Genomic DNA, 23,351 nt, shown 5'->3' with positions numbered 1-23,351 from the left:
GGAAATGTGCTTAGTGAAAAATGAATAAAGAATGAATGAAACACTAATGAGGATGCTGCCACACTTTATTTATTCATTCTCCTACTGAAGTGCATTTAGGCTGTTTCCAGTTTTTCATTTTACAGCGCTGGGATGAATATCTTTGTACAGTCACCTTTTGAACGCATGTTAGAGTTTCCCAGGGCTTATCCCTGCAAGCAGGTTTGCTGAGTTCATGGCCATGTGCATCTCTCTCCTCTCTAGATATTAACAAATCGCTAAGTTGAAGTCAATGAAGAGACCTCTTTTGTGTTAGTTTGTGCTTCTCTAATTACCAGCGAAATTGAAAATCATTTCATATGATGCTCATTTTTTAAATTGACTTTCTTCTATGCAAAAAAAGTAGTGAATTTAAGATGTAAGAGTATCTATTTCTTTCCACGGGACACACCCAATAAAGTACTTTTCCTTTGAATGAAAAAAAAAACCCAATGATTTATATAAATATTTGTATTAGTTTCCCTGTTGGCTCTCACCACTGGAAGAGACAATGGCACTTCGCAGACTGAGGTACAGATGGACAATTTTTAGGAAGGTCTGACTTGATTCCCTAGATCAGATAAATCAGATCTGGATGTCAGGGTAATCAACCCAACCCAGCTCCTGTTTCTTCTACTTTGGCTTCCAAGGGTCGATCTGCCTCCACTTCCTCCATTGCTGCCACCTTTTTCTTCTTGGGTTCTTCCTTTTGCCAGAAAGAGATATTGTGACCCATAGTCTTTGCCTCACGTCCAGTGTTGCAGTCCTCTAGGAGTGATAGGTGGTTGCCACTGGGAACCACACTTAAAACCATGGGGAAGGCACAAAGAGATGGAAAGCTTTAGTAGATGGTGTCATAAAAGAAAAAATAAAGGAAAAGGAGAAAAAAAAAAGATCTGGGCATAAACTGCCTTGCTGTCTCTCAGTTGCCTTCACTAGTGTTTGCCATATTTCTTTCTAAATTAATCTCTCCCTTGCCCACATTGTTTCTCTTTGAAGTCCCAGGGCTGGTGCTCATGAGTTTACTTCTTTCTTCTCTTTTATAAGGAGACCCGTCCTTTTTCTCCAACCAACCACAAAAGCTCAAGTGAAAGTCATCATGCCTCACAGGAAATGCCAGACACGAGAACCACACAAGGAGGTACTCTCCGCTTGGCTTCTGATAGAGCCTTCTGGCTTGGTTTTTCCAGCTCCTGCTTTGGCTTGGCCACAGGGGAAGTGTATTTTCCCAAAAAAAAAAAATCCCCTTTTTCCTCTGCCATCTGCCCCAATCATCCCCCTAACCTTTATTTTATTACTTGTGTTTGCCCTGAACCAGCCAAGAGCCTAGAAGAGTGGTGGGACAGGCAGAAGAGACAGGGCTTTCTGGGAATGAGAGGTGGGCAGAAGGGGTAGCGGGGCAGGAGGTCGGGGTGCGGCAGGAGCTGAGGGTCTTAAGTTTTAGGGAAAGGCTTTTGGGTGCACCGTGATGTTGCCACGAAGGACTGCACTGCTCTCAACCATCTTCCTCACAGAGATCCCCCCACGGGGGTCGTCTGTCCTGAGAAATGGTGGTTCACTGGGCTAAGGCTCTGTGTGGTTGATTGTTCAATCCAGTCATAAGCAAATATTGACTGTGTTCTCACTATATGCCAAATACTGTGTTAGGCTGGGGGGCATGGGTGAGGGTGGGAGTAATACAGGGAAAACCTGTCTTCATTTCTGCTGTCGCTTAGCGGAGAGCAGGACTCCCTGGGAGTGATAGAGGCGAGCAAGTTTGGATCACTGCAGAGGGAAACATCTGGAGCAGGGAATGCTGTGGGGCAGGGGCCGGGCCAGGCCATCTCAGGGTTGGAGATACAAGAGGGAGGAGGCGGCTGGACCGTCAAGGGGCAACAGGTGCGTAGAAAGCACAGAGCTTGGGAGTGGAGGTTTCCTAACAAAGGGTTTTGTCTCTACTTAAAGTTTTATCTAGTGCTGAGAAATACAGGAGATAAAGCAGCAGATATCATGCATGGTACTTAGTAGAGGCTTGATAAAATCCTCTTTTCCTTTCCCCGCATTCATTTCCCATTTCCTTTCTCCCTTCTCTTTTACTTTTCTTCCTTGCTCTTCCTCTATACTTTCTACATGCTTTCCTGTATCTGCTTGGATCCCACCCCTCCTCCCTTCTTAGCATAATTTAGAGTAGGGTCTGGCGAATTTTTTCTCTAAAGGGCCAGCTAGTAAATATTTTAGGCTTTGCAGGGTAGACATGGTTCTCTGTTTGCAACTACTCAGTTCTGCCGTTGTAGGTTGAAAACAGCCACAGAGACTACATAAATGGATGACTGTGGTTGTGTTCCAAAACACAAAATTTATGGGCAGTAAAATTTGAATTTATATAATTTCATGTGTTACTAAAGATAATTCTTCTTTTGATTTTTTTCAACCATTTAAAAATGTGAAAAACATTCTTAGCTCACAGGCTGTACAAAAATTGGATTGGATTCAGCCTGGGGGCCATAGTTTGCAACCCCTGATTTAGAGCAACTGCTGTTAAATTTGGGGGGTTAAGCCCAACCCCTCTGAGCACCTAAGGAAAATTTCACCTTCATTCATTCATCCTGTTTCAGGCCTCTTACAGTCCAGGCTCTCTGCCACCTGCCGTAGCTACAGCTGTGAGCCATGCAAAGCTGTCTCTCCCAGGAGCGTACATTCTAAACGCAAAATAAGCAAAGCAAGATCTGGCAAGCCTCCGGCAGACATCAGCGGGGTGCTGCAGAGTGCCGGCGGTGCTCACGGTGGGGGTGAGGCTGATTCCGCGAGGGCAATGGGGGGGGCCGCTAGGAGGGTGAGACCTTGGAGCTGAACCCTGAAGGACGAGAAAGGGGCAGCTGTGAGGAGAGCTGGGGGCAGAGCTGGAGCAGAAGGAGCCTCAGAGGCAAAGTCCAAGGGGGACCAGGGCGGCCTGGGCGTGGAGATCCAGGGCCGGGGGAGAGAGGGACTGAGCTCAGGCAGGGCCTCTTGGGTCATGACAGGGATTTTGTCTTTTTCCCCTCTAAAAGCAATGGAATAAATAGGAAGTAAGAACTACGACTGTGGTACCATACACAAAATGCACCGTTTCCTGTTTAAACGTTTCAGTGGTGGTCATGACACTCACAGTGGTGTGCGGTCGTCCTCACCATCCATGGCCAAGACTTTCACATGACCCCAAAGGGAAAGGGCCCTGTTGCCCCCCTCCCATAACTTCTAATCTACTTTATGTCTCTATGAATTTGCTTGTTCCAGACAGTTCAAATAAATGGAATCATACAATATTTGTCCTTTTCCATCTGGCTTCCTTCCTTCAACATAGTGTCGCCAAGGGTCATCATGTTGTAGCATGGGTCAGTCCTCCGTTCCCTTTTATGGCTGAATAATATTCCATTGTGTGGCTCTGCCCCATTTTGTTTACCCATTCATCTGCCGATGAATACTTGGGTTGTTTCCACCTTTGGGCTCCTGTGAATAATGCTGCTATGAACATTGACGTCCAAGGATCTGTTCAGGTTGCTGCTTTCAGTTCTTTGGGGTATATACCTAGAAGTGGAATTCAGGGTCCTATGGTAATTCTATGTTTCACTTTTTGAGGAACTGCCAAACTGTTTGCCACAGTGGCTGCACCATTTTACAAACCCACCAGCAATGCCTGTGGGCTCCTATTTCTCCACATCCGTGCCCACACTTGTTATTTTCCGTTTTCTAAATAATAGCTGGTAAAGGATTTTAAGGTGAGAAGTAGAACATCTGATTGACACCAATTTGGCTGCCAAATATAGAAGACCAACCCTAGAAAAATGCCCTTAGAGACATACTCCCAATTGTTTTGCTTATTATTTCTATTTTTAGGGATTCTTAGGTCTGCCTAGAAGCCCCTCCACACCACTGAAGCGCAAACCTCAAATCAAAAACTCCTGCATTAAAGAAAAGGTGGAGGAAAAGCCCAAACTCCCAAAGGAAAGGGCCTTGTATTTCCTGGAAAGTTCTGGAAGGTGCTTGACCAAGTCAACTCCTTCCCCTACCTGCTCCCCTTTGTGGCGCAGTTGTGTGGGGCTTGCTACAAAGGGGTGGGAGTGGCGCTCCAACTTGCAGTGGCCGACTGTTAAAGGAGCTCTTGTCTGATGGAAACGACACAGGCTCAGGGCTTGTCAAGAAAGCTCTTGGGGGTGGGGTGGGGGTGCAGTCAAGCCTCTCTCTCCCAGGTACTGCTTGTCATCTGCCGCCCCCGCCCCCCCCTCCCCATGACACACACATGCAATTCCACAGAACAGGCCGCCTGCAGACACGCCTCCCCCGGGCCCTTCCCAGAAACCTCTGCCAGTAAGCACGGGGCGAACTGGGCCCTGAGTCAGGTTCTTCTGCTCCAACCCAGTGGCCACCTGTGCTCCCAGGGAGACTGGGGGAGGCTGAGAAACTTTCAAAGAGCAGTTAATCACTAACTAGCTGGAGATAAGCAAGAGAGAACAATTGAGAAAATGCCCAACCCAGAGCTTAGGGCGGCCCTGCCTGCACAGGCCAGAACCTCGCCCTCGGAGGAGCCCAGGAGCAGACTGAGGGCTGTTCACTAGACAGAAATGACAGGCCAGTCTTCAGGGGGCTGCAGAGCCTCAAGCTGGGGGCGCTTCTATGGGTCGCTTACCTTCTCCCCCAGGCCCTTTTCCTTCAGCCAAGCCTCAGCCCCAGACAAATGAAAGCAGATACCTAAGGAGGGCTCTCTTTACCTTTACCTTTAAGATCGGGGTTGGAATTCAGTTCAGCTTGGCCTTCCCATTGTGCCAGCTCTAGGCTAGGCACGGGGATCCAAGATAAATTAGACAAGTCCCGGCCCTCAGTGAGCTCGCAGGAGAAAATGAACGCCTTCCAACGCCTTCCAAGCCCAAATGGCAGAGTAGACAGACAGGCTAGGATGAAAAACGGAAGTGGTCACCCGCACCTGGGAGTTCCAGAAGGCTTCTCCGAGGGGTCATTATCTCAATAATTAACGAGGCCTTGTTAGGTCAGACATTATCCTAGGAGCATCCTACCCATTATCTCTAATCCCATGACCACACTGTACAGGAGGTATTCACCCCACTTTACAGATGAGGGACTGGGTGACTTGTCCAGGTATACAGCCTGCCCAGTGAACAACTGGGAAGTGCTGGAGCTGGGATTTGAACTCAGGTCTTCTTGACCTTAAAACCATTCAGCTTTCCTTTTCAAGGACCCCTTTCCCAAGGCTGATGCCTAAAATTTCTCAGTGGAGTGTTTTTCATTCTGCCAAACAATTGAATTCTAAAGTCAAGTACCCGACTTCCATTCAAGCTGCTGCAAGCCATTCACGCCACAGTATGAGTGATGACAATGGGAAGAATGGCTACGGCCGGAAATGGGCGGCAGGCCCCAGAGCAGAGAAAAAAGGTCCCAGGAAAAGGAGCCAGCGTGAGGGGCCTGGGTGTCCAGAGTTTTCCCATTTTTCTTCAGGCCCTGCTGACTTGATAACCCCACAGGGTTTCCCACTTCTATCTTCCCAGAGCTCTCCTGATAAGCATGCCCACTCTCTTTCTGATGCTATCAGCAGGGCTCGGCAGAGTTACTTCATTGATTTTTCTTACCTCCTGGCTCTCTGGGATCTTGGAGATAAAAACGCTCTACCTCCTCAAAGTTCTGAGCAGTTCTTAGGAAAAATAAATCCAAAGGACCGCCAGCTGAAGTGCAGCTCGGCGGGGCGGGCTCCTCTGCCTGCCGGCACGTTTCCTTCCACTGGGCTCACACGTCACCCGGCTGCACAGCAGCCAGGGAGGGCAGGAGGGAAGCACCCTGCGCGACCCTGCCGCATATCTCGGCAGCAGCGGACTCATTCTTTTTGGGGTCGGGGGCTGTTCAAGGGTGGTAGTTTGGACCACAAGCTGGCTGGCAGAGGTCAAGGATGAAATGCGAGAAGGTTACCTTCCTACAGGGAAGGCTCCTCCTCGCACTCTCAGCCTTCTGGTAACAGCCGACAGACTGTGTGTGTCAGACACCGGGCAAGCTGCTGAACACAGAGTCACCTCACAATAACCCTATAAAGCAAGTGCAATCACTTATTATCACCCCCTTTTACAGGTGAGAAAACCAAGGTTCAGCAGGCTTAAGCAACTCGCTCAAGATTGCAGGCCTGGTAAATAGCAGAGCCGGGCTTCGAATCCAGACTGTGCTACCTGCTTTCTCAGACCAGGGTCTGTGGGCCGCAGAGTCAGCATCTCCCAGAAGCCTGCTAGAAAGGCAGAATCTGAGCCCACCCCCAAGCCCCTGAGTAGGAATCTGCATTTTAAAAATCACCCCAGGTGAGTCTTGCACGTTAAAGTTTGAGAGTCACTGCCCCCACTACCCTATACTGCTCGACTCCCCTTAGTAGATACGGTGTGCAAGTTCATTCAATTGGTGAATAATTACTGAGCTCCAGACATTGTGTCATGCAACTGATTCAGACAAAGAGACCTAGGTCCTCAGGGAGCTTGTAGCCGTGCCTTTATGCTGGCAGCGTGGAGTGCAGCGAGGGGAAGTGCAGCGAGGGGACGAGAGCCGGGATCCCCGGCTTCAAATCCCTGCGCTCGCTGTGAGACTGTGACTGAGCCATTTTGCTTTCCTGGGTCCCAGGTTCTGTAAAAAAGAAAATAAAGAAAATTAAAAAAAAAAAAAAAAAGCCAACTGAAAGGGGAGTGATTGGTAAACAAATCATGCTATATCCATGTAATGATAGCCATTAAGTAGAAGGAGCACATTCTCTATGTGCTGATATATACAACTGAGACCTTAAAATAAAAAAAATTTCAGATCATGTAAAGTATTATGTATTTTGTTTTAAAAATCTATGTGTGTGCGTTTGTGTTAAGATATGAATGGAAAGTGGGTTGGAAAGAAACACATCAAACTATCATATCAGCTAATTGACCATTTGGGGATGGAAAACGTGCTGAAAAATAAAATAAACAGGCTTAAAAAAAACAAAAAAACAAAAAAACAACAACAGGAAGGTGAACCAGAAGATGTCCTGCATGCCCTGGGATGTGTTCAACCTGCACAGGGCAGGGCTCGCTGAGTGTGGGCTGAGAGTGAGTGAACTGGTGTCCACGTGGGTTCAGTTTGTACCACAAGCAAGAGACCCACCGTTTGAAAAGAAAGACAAAAGGCCTTCTAGTGTAGCGGGGCCAGGCAAGAGGTGGGCATCCTGGGTGGCCCCTCAAAATAGTCCTCCATCACTTGGGGAATTTCTGCCCCACATCAGCGTGTCTCTTGGCAGCTTGGGACTCATGTCCAGTGTGGGTAGGGATCAGAAGATGGGAGAGTGGTAAAGAAGGACCTAGAATCCTGGCCTCTGGCCTTAGGGACCTCACATGTCCAGGGAAAAGGGGCAAATAAGGACTGGACATCAGAGATTGCTTTGTCTTCCCTTCACTCTCAATTTTCTCTTTCCTCTTCTCCTCTTGTCTTCTCTTTAAACCACTTTGAGTTCCTTTTGGTCACCAGAATCAGGAGGAAAAAAATCCTAGATAAATATGACCAGATTTTAGCTCTTACCCCAAGCCAGCCATTGTGCCATGCACTTGACATAATTCTATTACAGAGTTCTTAAAACAACCTGACATTGTCTAGGAGCCATCACTACCCTCAGGCAGTGGCTGAGGACACTGAGGCTCAGAGTGGTTTAGCACTTATTTGAGGCCACTTAGTCTTTTCCTAGAGGCGGACAGGGTCTGAATCCAGTTTTCCTTTACTCCAAAGCCTGTGTCCTACTGCTTTGTAAGACAATTGTGGGTGGCTGATTGGCTAAACAGGAGGCCCATTGTGAAGGGGTCTCCAACCAAGAACCTTGGTTTCCAAATCTGGCTGAGCATCAACCTCGCCTGAGAGGTATCAAATGCAGCTTCCCAGGCCTCTTCCTTAAGTGACTCTTATTCATTAAGTCTGCTGTGGGGCCCTGGCACCAGCATTTTGGTAAAGCTCCCCAGGTGATTCTGAGCCTGTTTGGAGCCCATTGATCTAGGGAGAAATTGGGTGTCTGTGGGGCTGGACGTGGGCCTTCGCTTATAGTAAGAGGGGGTTGTCTTCCGAGAAATAATGGTAGTTAACTTTGAAGGAGCTTCCTGCGAGGGACCTTTGCCCCAGAGAAAGTGTGGAGATTAAGATAAGGGAGATAAATCACAGGCAGCTGGGAGGAAGGGAAGGGCGTTTGCTGTTTGGCTCCAGGCTTAGCTCCTGTGGCCTCTCAATTTGGGATGATGTGGTTTGAGCCCAGGGGTGGCTGGAGGGTGGGAGGAGGGAGAAAGTGACAGGTGTGGTATCAATTAGAGCATTAAGCAGCAAACCGCTCCCCCCCCCCCACCAGCCCCTGGGATTCTGGTTCTTAAACGCCCAAGAACGAGATGGCCTGAGCATGTCTGGTTGTTTAGATGCAGAACTGCTCCTGATGTCTGTCCATGGCAGATAGAACTGCTTAGTTCAAGTCTCCCAAATGTCAGGTGAGCCAGTGGTAGGGTGACTTGATCAGGGGAGGATCCCCAGAGGAAGCTCTGGGATGAGAGATGAAGGAAGGGTAGAAGTTACCAAGGAAGAAACTCCTGAAAGTACATGTGCTCTGGGCAGAGGGTACAGTATATGTGACAGTTTGGGGTAGAGAGAGAGAGACATACAGAGAGACAGAGAAAGGGAGAGATATATACAGAGACAGAGGAAGACAGAGGGAGAGAGAGAGAGAACACCCTTTTGGGGCACTGAAAGGAGTCAATGTGCAGAGTTCAATATAGAGGAATCAGTAGGTGCCAGCTCACAAAGGGGCTCGTAAATCATGGTACAGGGGCTGGACTGTGTTCCAAAAGGCACAGGAGCACTGAAGGGCATTAAACTAGCAGGCGGGCATCAGAGAAGGGCCAGAAAGCTTTCCTCTCCTCCTTCCCATGGCCCTGTGGACAGCTCTCTAGAGGGTCCCGGGCAGAAGTTCTGGTACCTACCTAGGATGGAATTGGTCCCCAAACTGGGTTTTGGCTTGGCTCATCTTGCTAAATGACTCACCCCAAACAGGAAGAGGCCTGGGAGGGAGGCACCTGTTAGGGTCTTGCCGGCCCGGATTGCAGATGGCCTACGCATTTAATTGCAGAACAGCATTTCAGGCCGCTTGCTCCTTCTCAAACCTTTCTAAAGCTCTTCTCCACCATGCTCTTCGAGTCCCCATATCTCCCCTCTTAGCCATGTCTGGGTATTCTGATTTTCACTTGGAGACAGAGAAGATCTGAGGCCAGTGCCACCTTATTTTGCCATGAAAGAAACTCTTCAGACACAAGCTGGGAAAGGATGGAAAGGTGATTAACAATAGAGGCAGGTGACCTGGGCTTCCAGTCCTGGCTCTCAACCACCAGTCACTTGACATAGGGAAGATTCCTTGCCTCAGTTGCCTTATTTGTAAAACTGGATAGTGTTACTCTCACGGGGATAGTGTGAGATGTGAAGGAGATTTTGTTTGTGAAAGTGCTTTTTAGACTGCAGCGCTCTGAACAAATGCACGCTTTGGATTATTATTTATTTATTTATTTATTTTTTTATTATTGATTCTGTAAAAATATTACATTAAAATAAATATATGAGGACCCATTCAACCCCACCACCCCCACCCCACCACTCCCCCCCCAGCAACACTCATTCCCATCATCATGACACATCCATTGCATTTGGTAAGTACATCTCTGGGTACCTCTGCACCTCATGGTCAATGGTCCACATCATGGCCCATACTCTCCCCCATTCCATCCAGTGGGCCCTGTGAGGATTTACAATGTCCGGTGATTGCCCCTGAAGCACCATCCAGGGCAGCTCCAAGTCCTAAAGATGCCTCGACATCTCGTCTCTTCCTGCCATTCCCCATACCCATTAGCCACCATGTCGCTTTGGATTATTATGCACTGCTTTTTAGAAGATTCTATCGGACATGGAAAGAAAAGGAAAGATCTGTTGTGTTGGACATTTTTTATTATAGAGACATAAATATAGATAAATATATGCATGTTATAAAACTAAAAGAAGAATGTGAACTTTCTTCCCAATCCACTTCTAGCAGTAACTACTATTAACTGTTTGTTGTATACCCTCCCAGACATATACAGAGTGCGTATGTCAAAACAAAAAATGCAGTCATGCCGTAAGCCTTGTTGTTTAGCTTGTTTTTTTTCCATTTACTGTATGAACATCTTTCAACATAATGACATATAGACCAAATTCCGTTGTCTTATTATTTTTTGTATAGATAGGCCATAATTTATTTACGCATTTTCCTATTGATGAACACTGTGCTATTTCCAATTTTTCGTTACTTATTTTGTGATCTTTTGTACATATAATCATGGGAGGGATTCCTAGAAATGGAGTTGCTGAGTCAAAGGATATGACCATTTCAAATGTTGATAAATACTATTAAATTGCCCTCCATAAAGTCTGTGCAAATATACACTCCCACAGAGTGCCTGCTTCTCTGTGCGCCAACCAACTCCAGGTGTTAGCAGTTCTGTCGGGGCTTTTAAAACAATGAGACCCTCCTCCCTTTACCTGCCTTGTGGCCGCCTGAGCCACTTTTATTCCTCTGGCTGACAGACTTGGTCCTCATGACACCAGGAGGCTGGGGCCATCTTGAGGAATGGTCAAACCAGGCCCTAGGATATTGGGGAAGCTTACCATCAAGGGTTAAATAGAGGATCCTCACATCTAGACAGAAAAACTAGAAGAAAAGGAGTAATGTATTTCAAATATGAAGCACTGTGCTTGACACCATAGTAAAGTCTCAGTAAGTTACTATTTTTGTTATTACAGAAACTTCTGACACATAGATCTTTGTTGTGCTTGGAGGGATGGAAGCCAGGGAGGGAGGAAGTTGTAGGATTGTTGAGGTGTTAGTTTAACGCAAGTGTGACTTTGCCATTGCCAAGCTGTGGTTGGTCACGACATCCTGGTCACATCCAGGCCCTTGGTGTCACAAAATGCAAAACACTAGGTAACCAAATAGCATTTCCATGGAAAGAGCCCATGCACCCCTGATGCTGCGTGCAGTTGGGAGAAAGAGAACTTTCAGAATGGGGAGGGTGGCCAGGGTGGGGAGGAGGTGAAGGAGGCATGCAGCCTCTGAAGCCTGAAACACGGGGCCTTCGGGAAGTTCCAGAATCTGAATTCCGGCCACACAGGCCTGAACTGCTAGGAAACCTGGGATAACCAAAGAAGTAGGAGCCTGAGATTGAGGATGGTCCCCAATTCAACGTGCCTCATTTTAAAATCCCCCATGAACAGGGACAACGGATCAAATAAAAAAGACTGGGGGGAGATGATGAGCAATGGAAATTGGGTGGGTTAAATACCTGAGGAAAGGAGGAGGCAGAATTCAGAATTACAGGAGTAATAAATAAAATAGCTGTCATCGGAGCTCTTTATGTGTATTTTAAAATTTAGTCCCTTTGAAAACTTTACAGAGTGAGTACTATTATAATCCACATTTAACAAATGAGGAAATGAAGCTCAGAGAGGTCAAGTCATTTGGCCAAGGTCACATAGCCACAAGCGGCAGATCTGAAACACAAAACTACGTCTACCTGAATTCAAACCAAAATGCTGTGTATAGCCTCTATTTAAGCACGGCTCAGCCTGGACATAGAAGGTGTTGTAGATTGCTGGATAAGATAGTACTAGGTTTTCATTTTCTATCTTGATGAAAAATGAGCTATTTTTACCTTGTTACAGAACAACATGAAGAACCATATCTTCCCAAGATACATTGTTGAACTTGTATTTTTCTTAATTCTCTCATCCTTTCAACCCTATACCTTCTTCCCATGCTTTGAGAATATTGGATCAGTGGGGACAGTGTGGGAGATCTTGAGCATGGACTTATGGTGGGAGGAAAGGCAAGGAGGCCATTCAGAATGTGGCAGTTAGAAGGGGGAATTTAAAAAAAAATTCCAGGTGGGTCCCCAGGGCCCTCTGGAGCCTGTGGACCTCCTTGCAGTCTTTGGGGTTATGATTTAATGTAGTGTAAACCGGATGGCCTCTGGCCTTCCTGTCACCTCTCCAGTCTGTAATTATCTTTGCCACAGGTTGCTGCCTGGCTTTCTTCTGCAGTTGGATGCTCTTTCCTGGGACCCTTTGTTTCTCTGAGTCACTCTCAAGCTCACATGCTCTTATCCTGACTGGGGAGTCATTCGTTATCACCTCAGAGGGTGACAGTGCAGTTTGGGAAGGAGGAGGTGCTCCCTGGAAAGAGTACTCCCATGGAGAGAGTGACCCTTGGAGAAGGTGCTCCCATAGCCTCTCTTCTTTTTAGAACTTTGGAAGGAGCAGTGAACTGAGACATATAGGAGAAAGGATGCTTCCAGGCAAGTTCATACACGTCATCTCATTGAAAGCTTTACAATATGGGCTTCAGAAGCTAGTATGCCGGGGTCAAGAGCGAGATGCTGGGGTTCAGGAGACTGGGTTACAGACCTGGCTCTGCCACTTTACTAGATGTATGATCTTGGCTGATTTCCAAACTTCTCTGAGCCTTGATTTCCTCATATTTAAAGTGGAGATAAAAATAGTAACTCTACCAAAGGGCTTTTGAGAGAGTTAGATGTAAAGAGGTAAGCATAGTAATGCTTAGCACACTCTAAGTACTCAACAATTGATGATGATGATGATGATGATACCGGGATAAATTTTATGCCCATTTTACAGATGGGAGAACTGAGCCTGATGTTGTCTTAGGCAGCACAGGTAGTAAATGATAAAGTTGGGATAAAAACCCCAGTCTATTTCCAAGTCTGGTGCCTTTTCCTCTATTATGGACTTGACCAACGGAATTAGTCTGGATATTAAAATGTTCTGGGTTTAAAAAAAAATCTGGGAAGCGGACTTGGCCCAGTGGTTAGGGCGTCCGCCTACCACATGGGAGTCCGTGGTTCAAACCCTGGGCCTCCTTGACCCATGTGGAGCTGGCCCACACGCAGTGCTGATGCACACAAGGAGTGTCCTGTCACGCAGGGGTGTCCCCGCACAGGGGAGCCCCACGTGCAAGAAGTGTGCCCCGTAAGGAGAGCCACCCAGCTTGAAAGAAAGTTCAGCCCACCCAGGAATGGCACCGCACACACAGCTGACACAACAAGATGATGCAACAAAAAGAAACAGATTCCTGTGCCGCTGACAACGACAGAAGCGGACAAAGAACACGCAGCAAAATAGACACAGAGAACAGACAACTGGGGCGGGGGGGGGGGGGGGGGGGGGAGAAAGGGAAATAAATAAATAAATAAATCTTAAAAAAAAATCTGTCCAAGCCACTGTGGTTCTTGACCTGGTTTGCTCTTCTCAATCTGAAGCTTGAGAGCAATGTAATTAGATTACGTAAATATTCTCTCAGGGTTCTGGTAAACCCAGCAGGGTTTCAGGGCAAGCTACCTCCCAGCAAGCAGGGACTTGCCTAATTCCAATCCAAGACCAATCAGATTGCCTGGTGCCTAATAATATGCCAATTCCTTCTACTTGGAGGGAAGAAAAGCTGTCAACTCCTGAGGCCCAGGGGGAGGAGATCTCTTAAGCTTGGTTAGGCAGTGGTGAGGGCTAGTGGCTCTGAGGTCAGGCAGACCTGGTTTGCCTCTGTCCTTACCAGTAGTGTGAAAGTGGGCAAGTTATTAATCTCTATTAGCCTCAGTTGCCTTATCCTTAAAATGAGGGACAAAAATGGTACCTTCTGAAGTTGTTGTGAGGATAAAATGAGAAATTGCATGTAAATAAAACAGTATGGCATCGGGCACATAGCAAGTGCTTAAGAAATATAAGAAGGCAGAACTGAGTGGATTCGGGATTTGGTTTCCAGCATTTCACTGATAAATCTCTTGTTTCCTGCCATTCCAAGATGCCTTGGTGGTCACGTGATCCTTGTCATGTGGGTCTCTAAAAGATAGATAGTCACTCAGCTGGCATTAACCAGCTCCAAGTTTCTTTGATTCCACTACTCTAAGTCCAGTCTCCAAAGATAGTAATAACAGCTACTAATGGTGCACTAGTGAATTCCCCATATATACATTATCTCTTTAATCCTCATAGCAACTCTGGGAGGTGGGTATTATCTCCATTTGCAGATGAGATAGTAGGCTCAGAAAGAATAGATAAAAGAAGGTCAGACTGGAGCAAACCTCAATGTGACATGAGGTAGTGGGACTAACCTTCCTGTTTTCTGAGACTGAGGGGCTTCCTGGGACACAGGGCTTTTAGGGCTAAAACTGGAAAAGTCTGGGGCAAACTAAGGGTAAGTTAGTAACCCTCCATGCAGTTGTCTTGCTGAGGCTTAGCAACGGCCCTGGAAAAGTGATGGAGTGAGAGGGAGGAGTAGAGGAAGATGCAGGGGGAGAATAGCAGAAGCAACTCTGTGCTGATTCTCTCTGGAAAGCTACGGAGGGTTTACCATCCCTGACAGTGTTCCAGGGTGTCCTCCTCTTTCCAGCAGTCCCTACAGAGCTTTGTGCCAGTAGATGCTCAATATGTGCTGTGAGTTTGATTCTCAGTGGGAATTAAAGTGTCTGAGCCTGGAGATTGTCTCACCCTGAGGGATAAGGAGAGCAGTTATGATGACAAGTGGCCAAGGGGGGGACGGTGGTCATGAACTTGACCTCTAGATCTGTCTTGCACTTTACCAACTGAATGATCTCAGGGAAGATGCCAAGCATAATGGGGTCATTTTGTCTGCATCACATGTCCCAGGGACATTGTGAGTGTCTGATGTGATACATGGAGAAAGCAATTTCTAAAGTGCCAAAGCACACAGGATGGTGTTAGCTAGGCCACTGCTTTTAGAAACTAGGGCCCCAAATCTGGGGTTTCAGCCTCTGAGAAACACCAACCCATTCTGTTTATCAACCGGGCTTGAATGCCCTGCTACATGGGAGGAGTCATGTCAGGCCCTTCTGGGTATATGAAGATGGAGACACTTTCTGCCCATGTTACACAGGCTGGCCAGGGGACAGTGGCACCCCAAAGCAGCCCCACCTGGCACAGTAGGAAACGTGTTGTTGCCTCCCTTCATTAGAATCTAAGTGATGAAAGAGGTGTCTGTTTTGATTTTGTTCCTTGTGGCAGATTCTCCAGTGCCTAGAACAGTGTCTAGCTCATGGTAGAAGTTCAGTAAGTATTTGTTGAATGTTGAATACTGACTGGTTACAGGTAGAAATTGTTCTGGGAGATTTTAATTCTGATGAAGGCAACCAGGGAAGACTGAAAGGAGAAAATGGTGTTGGTAACTGGTAGAGCGCATTGTGCAAAGATGGAGAAAGGATGACTGATGTGGCAGCGAAAGTGGGAAGCAGGGAAACACAGAGCATGGGTAGAACAGCGTCTTGAGCCCACTGTGCCTGGGATGTACCCTGTGAGAGAGAACTGCAGACCAGGGACTTAGTACTGGACGTGTAGTAGGGACCAGATGGTGCAGGAATGTCATGTCCTTGGGGAGTTTGGATTGCCTATCTTTAAGCCATTGTTTTCCAAATTTCAGTTATTGCATTCCATTATCACTGTTGTTTTGCTATGTTTGTGTGCCATGTAGAGTATTTACCTAACAGCTTTCCTTAAATCTAGTCACTTTTTATTTTTCTAAAGTTGTTTTTATATCAAAACCATGTGAGTGTTCAAATAAAAAGTATTCTTATTTGTACTTAAAATCATCTTGTGTAACACCCACAATAGGTGTACTTTCCTCCAAGGAAGACAACTCCAGGTAATGGGGAACTTGTGAAATTTTTTGAGTAAGGGTGTTATTATCTGGTTGCTTTCTGAGAAGGCTGTGAATATGAGGAAGTATAGCATTGGGACAGGGGTGGGAGTGGAGGTAGGGAAGTATACTAAAATTCTCATACAATTGTGACTAAAAGGGTAGGGAATGTAGCCAAGGTAAGTTTGGGGGACATTTTGAAGTCTCTTTATGCACATCAGGATAAAACACACAGGAACTACAGTCTTTTAACATCTCTATCCTTCTTGGTCTCACTTTACCCTTTGCCCCAGCCACTCTGCTCCACTGCCTCGTGCTTGCTGCCAATAAGTGAGCACAGAGAGGGATTGCAGTTAGAAGAGTGAATGGGTGGTGGGTTGAGCAGTAACCCGGGGTGGGTCTGGATGCCCGGCGACTCTGCCCAATTAGCGTGGTACTGCAGCTTTCTAGTCTCACCTTACCTCGCTGTTCAAAGAATGTTACCCCCAGCCAAGGCTCAAGTTCACAGAGCATTGATTGGCCCATCCCATAAAAAGCATTTTTTTCCTGGCTGTGCATTCAGCTTCCAAGTTAAGGTGACCTGCCAAGCTGGAAAGAAAATGGATTAGCAAAAATCAGATTTTTGCCAAGGCACCCCCTCCCCAACCACAACCACACACAATTGTGAGCTCCAAGGTTGAACTCCCTCAGGTTTTCTGCCCTAGTGATTCTGGAAACTCCTGGAGAACTATGGGCAGATGAATTTGAGAACCATAATCCTGGGGTACACTTTGATGGAGAAAGTCCACAGCAAGCCTGGCATGGCCTGTCACACTTCACACTTGCCCACTGTGATGGTTAAATTCATGAGTCCACTTGGCTAGTTACGGTGTCCAGGTATTTGGTTAAGCAAGCACTGGTCTGACTGTTGCTGTGAGGGTATCTTGTACATGGATCTACATCATTAGTCAGTTGATTACATCTACAGCTGATTGCATCGACAATCCTCAGCAATCAGTTCAAGGTCTTAAAGCAAGAACCGAGGATTTCAGAAGTTGAAAAATAATTTCTGTCTCTACCTTGGACATCCATCCAGCTTCTCCTGGGGAATTCAACTTCGCATTCATTGGAATTGCCATTTTGTGGCTATGCAATTAGTACTTGCCAATCTCCACATTTCTGTGGGCCAATTCATATAATGAATCTCTCTCTCTCTCTCTCTCTCACTCTCTCTTTCTCTCCCCTCCCCCCCCCCCCATCTATTCTGTTTTGCTGGAGAACCCTGACTAACCCACCCTCCTCATTCTTTCCAGTGTAACATAAATTGAGGGTCTTTGTGTTTTTCACTGTAAGGAAGTGAGTAAACTGTGGCTGGTCCTTTTCCCAGCAGGGTTATCATCCCAAGAGAAGTTTTCAGATGAACTGACTCTGCAGATTTTTGGTTAAGTTTGCAAAAGAGTTCCTTATTTCGGTTTTACTGTATACCAACCTACACAATATTTTTTGGTCCTTAGAATTTCAGAACTTAAATAGGACTCTCATAAAACTTTCCTGGGCATGGTCATAAGAGAAACTAGATCTCAAAATAGGACTGATTAGCACACAGTTTTTGTCCAAGGTGACAGATTGACTAATTCAAAACCCTGAACTCACATGTGATTATTAAGAATGGGGGTGGAGGAGAGAGGAGAAAGATCGTAGATCTACCATGACACATGCAGGGGAGATTTCATCTGGATTTCCCCCAAATATGGAATTATTCTTTCTTGACTTTCCACAAAGGTGCAGGTGCATATATTTTGAATGGACTGAATGGATAATTTATTTATGCAAATGAGTTTTTGCATAGTCACATGGATGTGCTTGATACCTTGGATATCACTACCAGGAGGTTTCTAGATGCATTCTTTCCAGGGACATGGGCAAATCCAGAATTCTTCATTTCTATCTAGAAGGTGTTTAAGGGCAAAAATCTGTTTGGTTAGCATTTTATATTGCTTTGAGACACCATCAATCATTTATGAAGATAGAGATGAAAAAACTGACAGAGCTCCCACTCCCAACCTGGTGTAACCACTGCCCTCAACCTTCATATAGAATGCCTTCACCTTCACTTCAACTCTTGGCTCTATTCCTTCCTGCTATTTCTGGATCCAGGTGCTGAAGAGCTTCTCATTGTGGTATTTAGCCTGTCCAGTGCTGTTAACCCTGGTGAATGGTAGAGTGACCTTTGTGTCAAAGAGACTCATGACTTCCCAGGCAAAGCCAAGTCACAACTTTTTCCAATGGGTTTCCCCTCAATTCTTATTCTGAGTGTTAAGCCTTTTAAATATTTGGTAGTGAAAGGCAGGGACTAAAGACTGTCCTAAAAGACCCAATCCTGCCTGGAGTTTGTATATTTCATATTTTTTGCATTTCAACTTTCCAATATCACTTTTCTAACAAATATTCATATCTTCAATTCCCTTCCAGACTGAGCTTGGTTTTCAAGTCTATATAAGATTTTATAGTCCAAATTTCAACAAGTTGCTAAGCTTCTCTTTTCTGACAGGGTTGTAGTTGGGAGATTTCATTTGGAATCACACTGATTTTGGTTTGAGCTCCAGTCACTTGCTTTTCTATGTTACCTTGGCCAAGTTATTTATTCAGCTTATGATGCTCAGTTTCCTCATCTGTAAAGAGAGACTAGTTATAGGACTTTTCTGCTGGGGTTTTGTGAGGCTTAAATGAGGTGAATTGTTAGTCTAGTGGCTAGTGCATGGTTAGGACTTATTACATGTGAGTAGCCATTATTACTCCCTTTTCTCTATGCCTTTCCAGCTCAACCCCTTCCTACTTTGTCTTTCACAAAAAGGAGGGTTATTTCTCCGACTACCTGCATGAAACTTCATATACTGACAAAGGGATCTCTTGGGGTTCAAGTTCAGTCCTTAGAGGGATAGAGTAAACCAATATTTCCTGAAAGCCCACCAAGTACCAAGCACTCTTCTAACGCTTTATTCAGTTTCTCACTTAACCCTCCAAATAACCTACCAAGAACATTAATATACCCAATAAACAGATGAGAAAACTGTGACCTAAAATTTAAGTAAATGTGACAAGGTAATCCTGGTCTTTTGGGTTCAGAAACTATATCCCTCCCAACACTCCAGGCTGCTTCTGAAAAACCTTTAGCCCCATCTTGTTTTTACTGGGCAAGGCAACAGGTTCTTAGAACACCACAGGTTCTCCAGAATAATTTGACATCTGCATGGTGGTTCTACATAGCTTCTACTCTGGGTCTGGAAGTTTGTTGTCTCTCATGACTCCTGAGTAAGAAAGACTAGGCACTGAGATCTTCATCTAAGAACTGCACCATTAAAATGTCCTCTGGGATAGGAACCATGTTCATCAACAATGGAACAATGTGAGAGCCCACAAAAGTAAAACAGATGCAAAATTATTTTCTCTGTTATCATCCCACCCCTGGAGGTGTGGATTTCGTAGGTGTGGGGAGGATCTCAGGTATCTGAATTTGCAAATGTAATTCTGATGTTCCACTGGCTGAGAGCAAGGACACAGAGTAGGGAGGACTATATAGCAGAGAACACGGGGTCTTCAGAGTTGCCTCTGGGCAAGGAGGGAAGGGAAGCCAAGTAAGTGAGGCTCTAGTTGCCTCAACTCCAATCCATATGCAATGCACTTTTAATCTGTTTTACGTTTTGGGGTTCCATAGTATGGAAAAGGGGCTAGTATGCCAAAATGAAGTACGAAAACTGTTTCTATAATTATAAGAAACTATTCTCCACAGAAAAAAAGAAGATGATACTGGCTACAAGAAGGCTGCCTGGAGGTGGTCTGGTCTTCCTTCTCTCTCTGAGATGGAGAAAATGAGCCTTTTTGAAGACCAGGAGGGAAAACCTCTGTTTAGAAACCCAAAACAGTTTGATTCAAGAAATAAGTGCTTAGTGCTGCATGGTGCATTGTCAGGGCACCATGTAAAGCCACTTGTGAAGAAAGATAAGGTCAAAAAGAGAATATAAATGTGTAGGCAAGACAGAAGGAACAGGGCAGGGACAAATTGTTAGGTAAGAAGGGAGGTATCTTGAAGATAAAGAAAACATAAAGAGGGAGTTAAGAAAACCCATCTTTGGTGCATAGGTAAGACTGGTGTTGGGGATATAGTCAGATGTTTGAGCTCTGTGTGTGTGTGTACATGTGTGCACATGCACATGTGATGGCTCCTTCTTTCCTGAAACAAGTGAGCCACCCTCCCCTCCTCCAACACCAAGGTTGTCCCCCACTCCAGCAGTTCAATGGTGGTGCCATTGGCAAAGGGTTTGTTCAGCGTGTAGGTGCAGATGTGATCGCAAAAGGCATGATCTGAGGGCTTCACACACATCTGTTAGGACAGCTGTCAACATTGGGACCTCCCAAACAGAAATCAGGTGCCACCTTCAGAGCCCACAAAACTTAAAGAGTTTGAAAATGTGGTTTTTGGAAGAGGGTAGAGAAAGAGGCAAGACAAAATTTATTAACCTCACTTCCTTATCTGACTCTAGACAAGGTAATTAATGATATTAGTCTACTTCTATTTAATCTCCCTCTTTCTCATGGTGAGTTTTATAGGTTCTTATTTCAGTCAGTCCTACCTAATATTCTTTTTTTTAATTAATTAATTTATTTTTAATGTTACATTAAAAAAATATGAGGTCCCCATCTACCTCCCCACCCCCCTCACCCCTTACTCCCATAACAAAACCTCCTCCATCATCATGAGTCCTACCTACTATTCTAGTGTGGCTCTTACTAAATGGTTGTCATGTTCTGCCCTGGAGGTTAACTCTATGACATCAGGAGGGGATGACAGACATAAACATATACAAACACACTTGCTTTCAAAAATAAATATAGGGCCTCTAGTTAAAAGCTACTGTGTAAAGTAAGTGAGCATCCTCTTTCTTGGAAAACAATGGCATGACTCCCATTAACCTTGTAACCACAGCCTGTGTTGGTGTTAAGACCCCTCATGGCTTGATAATTGGCTTAGAGAGATTCTTTGTCTTGGCCTCGATTTGGACATTAAGGTCCCTGAGGTTTTTTGATTTTGTGACTAGATAACCCAACTAACTTGGAGTCCCCAAGTTACTGCATAGAAACTGGTCTGATATGTTCCACCTTCTTCTGTGGGCACCAACCTCAGGACTCGGCAAATGCTCTGTGTCTTTGTGCAGGTCTGAGACAGTGATGGGGTCTTGACATGTAGGAAGACCAGGAAGACTTCTCTGCAGAGTAATTGGGTTTCTAGAGTTAGTTCCAGTTCTCAGTATTATTTTGTTATTGCTTTGAAGGCAAACTGTTTGCCTCTCTCCCTTTAGTCTTCCCATCCATAAAATGAAGGCAGTAAGCATTGTCTCACCACTCGATTCACTTCCCCATTCTACATCAATCCCAAAAGAATCCTGGGAACATAGAAATGATGGCATTTTTTCCTAGGATTGGAGGTCTGAGATGATAATGAAATTCTCATCCAATTCCTCCTTGAGAAGGTTGATGTGACTTTTAAGGAACTAACAATGTGTCCATATAAAGGTTTTTCTAGGGGCTGAGGGCTGGAGTCTTTGATGTTTTTGTGGTTATACTTCTAAACTTCTTATCCATGAGGGACATGCTAGATATGTTTGAGATTCTTGCAGTAGAAGGCTTCAGCAGCAACTTCAACTTTTAGCATTCTCACTTAAAACCCAGGATATCCATCCACCCATCCATTCATCCAGCCAGCCAGCCAGCCAGCCAGCCAGTCAGCCAGCCATCTATCTAGTCATCCATCCATCCATCCATCCATCCATCCATCCATCCATCCATCCATCCATCTATCCATCCAGTGCTCCATCCTTCTACCTTTCTACCTTCTATCTATCTAATTTGATGCTGATTACCTTGTGGAAGTTTGCCACAGGGTACAAGACCACATATTCCAGAGGACTTTCTCTATGGATGCAATGTGCCTAATAATATAGCTTCTTTGGGGTGGGGGTGGGGTGGAGGTGGAGGGGGGGAGGTGCTTTGTTTTTATTCTGGGAGGTTCAACTAAGTCTCAAGTCAAGGAAAGAATCAATCCTTATTAAGTACCCACTAGGCATCAGGCACATTTGTTAGCCATTTCTCATATGTAGAATTCCCATGTTGTCACTTGTGAATATGAGGTGACATCTTTTCCCTCCCCTTCCTCCACAAGTACCTCAAAATGATTTTATTTAGGGGTGCCTTAATGGAGCAGTACTCTGTTCTAAAATGGGCAAAATAAGAATGGGTGAAGATGCAGCCAGAATCAAAGATAAATTAAAGGCCCTTTAATAAAGGTGGCTGGGACAAGACCAGTGAGCCATGTCACTTTAGAGTTGAATTTGAAGTTACCACCTCTTGACCACACTTCTCTACCTCCTGTACCCCTCTCTCCCGCTTCCCCCAGCCCCTGCTTTCTCAAGCAAATTTATAAAGAAGGTCAAGTTTGCTTTCCTGGAGTACAACTGGTCCTGCTAACTCTCCCCTCTCCACCATAGGCCTCCCCACCACCTTGTCCTGGGAGGAGTTGCTACTTCAGATTTCTCTTGATTTATCTTCCAAGCAAAACTTCACAGGTTCTTCCCTCAGGGCCCTGCTGTCAGATCTGGAGCTGATAAACTAATTGAGGCTAATGTGATAATGGGTGATAATGACCTTTACTGTTTTTATCAGACACAGCAGACTTGCTTTTTAACAGCGCCCTTGGGAAATACCTTGGGGAGTGGTGGGAATGCTGGATGAAGTTGGGGAGGCAGAGGGCCTTTTAAGAGCCTCCCTAAACTGCCCTCCCCAAACCTTTAAGTGTGCCCTGCCTGAGTTCCAAAACTCTCCAAAATCCACCCCTGCTCCCACACCAAGCCTTTTACACTCCCCCAAACTTGCTTTTTTCTCCTTTGCATTCAGGAAAAAAGAAAAAGAAAAAAAAGGAAGAATTATTACTCTCAAACACTCACCATCCACCATTCCTTAATTCAGCAACCACTTACCATTTTTTTCTATTAACAATCCGTCTTTGCCCATACACAGAATTTTCCTTTTTACATAGAGAAGTTCTTGGTTTTGATTATAAAGCATTTGTCTGTTTGCCAAAACTCAACTTCCTGCCCATCTCCAACAGAGGGGAGGCCCCCACTGATTAAAGAAATCAGCTTGGACAATGAGCTCATGCCAGGCCAGTGTCCAGGAAGACCCAAGAGAGAAAGTTAATGGTTAGGGGACGGTATTTTTCCTTGCCAGGAGCGGTCAGGTCACTCACCTGTATAGGTGGAGGTGCAGTTGTGACCCAGCAAAACAGGTGTAGGCAACTCCCTACATGCCTCTGGCCCCTGGGGATTCTGCTTGCATGGGTAGTTGAAATCCACAGATGATCCTCAAAGATTTCACCTCCTTCTTGTTCAAACTGTGCTGTTTTATTTCCAGTTTATTCCTTGGTCATTCCCTCTCCAGCTCCTTAGGGAGTGTCAGTAAACAGTAAGAAAGATCATGTGAGTGTCAAGAGGAAGAACCCGGATAATCACCCACCTGGATCACCAGCACTTGCATTGTTGAGAGTTGACTGTTCCCCTGAGTAATTCAT

At 45.5% G+C, this 23,351-nt stretch overlaps 1 long non-coding RNA gene across 1 annotated transcript; it reads right to left on the bottom strand.

The window, feature by feature from the left end:
* Window positions 1-13: 13 nt before the first annotated feature.
* LOC139439837 (uncharacterized) lies at window positions 14-23,326 on the bottom strand. The gene is made up of 3 exons (XR_011649921.1): window positions 23,031-23,326; window positions 5,616-6,642; window positions 14-3,561 (listed from the first exon to the last, which is right to left on the bottom strand). It is a non-coding gene; the product is annotated as an uncharacterized lncRNA (long non-coding RNA).
* Window positions 23,327-23,351: the final 25 nt, after the last annotated feature.

Source organism: Dasypus novemcinctus, chromosome 10 (genome assembly GCF_030445035.2).
Source record: "Dasypus novemcinctus isolate mDasNov1 chromosome 10, mDasNov1.1.hap2, whole genome shotgun sequence".
Taxonomy (NCBI): Eukaryota; Metazoa; Chordata; class Mammalia; order Cingulata; family Dasypodidae; genus Dasypus; species Dasypus novemcinctus.
Note: the sequence above shows the minus strand (reverse complement) of the source record. Positions and strands in the feature narration are given on the sequence as shown.